We start from the raw sequence: 3,334 nt of genomic DNA on the forward strand, positions 1-3,334 counted from the left end.
GTGTGTGTGTGTGTGTGTGTGAGTGTGTGTGTGTGAAGCAGGAACTAAACTCACGTCACGCAACACATGATAAGACTAAAAACATGTATAAAAGAAACGAGATGGTAAAAATTAAAACCCTGATTGAAGCTGGTATCTTCGACTTACTGACGTCATGGGACTATCAATAACAAGAAATAGTCATCGTATTTATTCAGACCGTAGGATTCCAGAGAAATCTTTTGGGGGAACAGTTTTACCACCTTGCTGTATCCCTCTTTCATTGCATTAAACTTATCTGTGGTCGTGTGCGTGTATACGAATCAATGGGTATTATAAAGGCAAGGAAATATTTATTAGCTCCAATCAAGTTTATTTCACTTTCCTATATATAAATATATATATATATATATATATATATAATATATATATATATATTATATATATACACACACATGCGTGTGTGTGTGTGCGAGCGAGCGCGCCCGCGCATGTGTGAGCACGCTCTATAGTACATATGGGTATGTACTGTGTATCATTTAGGGAGATTGGAGATCGCAAATCAACTTAAACGTAAATCTGCTACTACATAGAAGAAGAAGAAGAAGAGAGAGAGAGAGAGAGAGAGAGAGAGAGAGAGAGAGAGATGAGAGGAGAGAGAGAGAGAGAGAGAGAGAGAGGGAGAGAGAGAGAGAGAGGAGACACATTTTTGTTCTGGTTCCTGGTTCATAGTTCCTGATTACTCACTCCGCGAAATACGTTTGCGGGTAGATAGTGTGCAAAGCTTCTAAGCTTATTCTTATTATTGTTATGACGCTCATTTTGCCTGTACCATACACAAATTAATAATTAAATTCTCAATCTTTACTTTTATCCCATTCGACATTGAAATCAGATAGGATAACACCTTGCTATCACCAGCTTCAAAAATCCTGTTGGTTTGACCCAATAGAGATCGAACAATCGAAATCCTTTAAAGTGGGATTAAAACTTTAATGTAGTGGCTATGTCTATCCCCATGGATTGCATCTATAATCTGTATTCTATGGAAAGAGCTTTAGTAAGACGTTACTAAGTGAAGAAAAAAATGCATCTTACGAGAACGTTGAGGCAGCACACATCGACTTATTTACTTATAGTCGCTACATGACATTAATGATGTAAAAATACGAATTAATAACTATACGTCAGGCATCTACTTCGGAGAGACTACGTTAAACTGTGGAATTAAAATAAGGTTTCTAAGCTACCAAATAAACACAGCAAGTTACAGAATATTGAAACAATAAAAAAAAAATACACACACGACGTGCGCTGACATATGAAATTCAAAATAATCGTTCAAATATTTGTAATATTTCTCATGAAATACGTGTTACAAAACATATACAGACCTAAAGTGCACTGCTAGGCGCTGAATCACCAAGCTCTCTGTGAATGTGCAGTGGCCGTTATCCACATTACTGAATAAGATGAATAACGATTCCGTTGTTCTTTGAATAACATCAAATCTGAATTTTCCCTGTAAATCTATACTTAGATATCAGTAAAGCTTATTATGAATAGCTAATCTATCATGCTCTTCGCATTTTCCAAGAAAGATTAGTTCACCAAACTTCCATATGGGCTCCACAAGGCACTATATAGTTTGAAGACCCTGGCCTACATGGCTGAGGAATGAGGCGTGAAGTGGGAGATCATGAATGGAAAAGTATTGATTTAAAAGCTCAAGATAGAGACGACTGGCGAAATCTAACCGAGCCCTTGGTGTCAATAGGCGTAGGAGGAGATGGTGATGAATCTATCAGCAGGATTCAAATGATATAGACCTATTGGAAGCGGTAGGATACAGGGTCATCCTAGTGGTTTACAATTCACGAAGTCCACAAAAAAATATTAAGAAAGCATAATGCTTTATTATATTTATGAAGGATTCTTTGGAAATATGTTTAATCGAACTTCCACTATCGGGGAAAGAGGGAGTATAATATTTCTGATTTAAAATTTTGCCTCATTATTTAAAACTGCTACATATAAATGGAATATAACTTTTATATAGGTCTCGTAAATTGGCCACGCAATGAATGGTGAATATATCAATACGAAAATATGCTGTTTAAAGTCTACATGCCTCTCGAAACTGCATCAACAGAGTAAAACGAAAAAAGAAATAAAGTTTTTCTCAACTTATCAAGAGATTGATAGAACTCCAAAATGCCATACTTGTCATATTCTGTGTTTGGTGTCGAATTAAAACAATCCTAAGAAGCTTCCTTTTGCGTATGAACTCAGACTGCAAGAGTCCGCCCTTTTTTTAAAGAGCGAAGTTTCGCTTTAAAGTCATATGTTAGGGCATAAAAGGCTTCAGGTAACTCGCCTACATGCTAGGGAATATTCCCTAGACACCAGCGATTCACTGTTCAACTCGCTCAGGCTGCGCAGTGACCTCACCTTGACTGGTTTGAATGACTAAATTACATCTTTGGCCAGTACAACGTTTTTATTATTCCTAAGCAAATTCACTGTATTAATTAATTTTCAAAAACTTCTTAAAACACTAACCCCAAAACCACAGATTTTTGGCATGGCAAAATCCCTGAAAATCTATTTGTTCTCTTTAAATATGGTCGGTAGATGGATTCGGACACACCAGTTCCGAGAGAAGCGCTATGCTTAAATGACCACGAGTGACATCTGCAAGTGGTAGTATGTACCGAAGGCAACTTTCGTCTTTATTTACCCTTATAATATGGCATGAAGTGGTTGAAGATTTCCACGGGACAAGATCTGCTTATTTTTGTGAATCATTCGCGATCATTTATCAGCAGGCATCCATGACACTTACTCCGGATATACGAAAATGGAAGAGAGTTTCTTCCATGTAGGCTACTGTACTCTGCTAGCGTTTCCACGAGATATCGTGAATTGTTATTATTATTATTATTATTATTATTATTATTCTCTAAGCTACAAGCCCAAGCTGGAAAAGCAAACTGCTATATGTCTAAGGGTTCCAACTTAGGAAAATAGCCCCAGTGAGGAGAGGAAACAAGGAAATTAATGACAAAGATATTTCTTTAAAAACGATATCGGAAGCTGATTCACCGACAATACACTAAACGTAGCGCACTTGAAACTAATCTAAGTAGGACTAATCAACCTAACTTTTTGTTAGATTAACTTGTGTCATATTCCTCACCCTCACGTTTTAAATATATATCTTGGAGTAGCCTACTCTCCAAAGGATATGTATTTAACATGTAGCATAGGTTTCTAAAACAAAAGAAAAAACATTGAAACGTAAACATGACGACAGTTCGACAGAGTTATCTTAAAATCCTTTAATATGTTATTA

Source organism: Palaemon carinicauda, chromosome 1 (assembly GCF_036898095.1).
Source record: "Palaemon carinicauda isolate YSFRI2023 chromosome 1, ASM3689809v2, whole genome shotgun sequence".
NCBI lineage: Eukaryota > Metazoa > Arthropoda > Malacostraca > Decapoda > Palaemonidae > Palaemon > Palaemon carinicauda.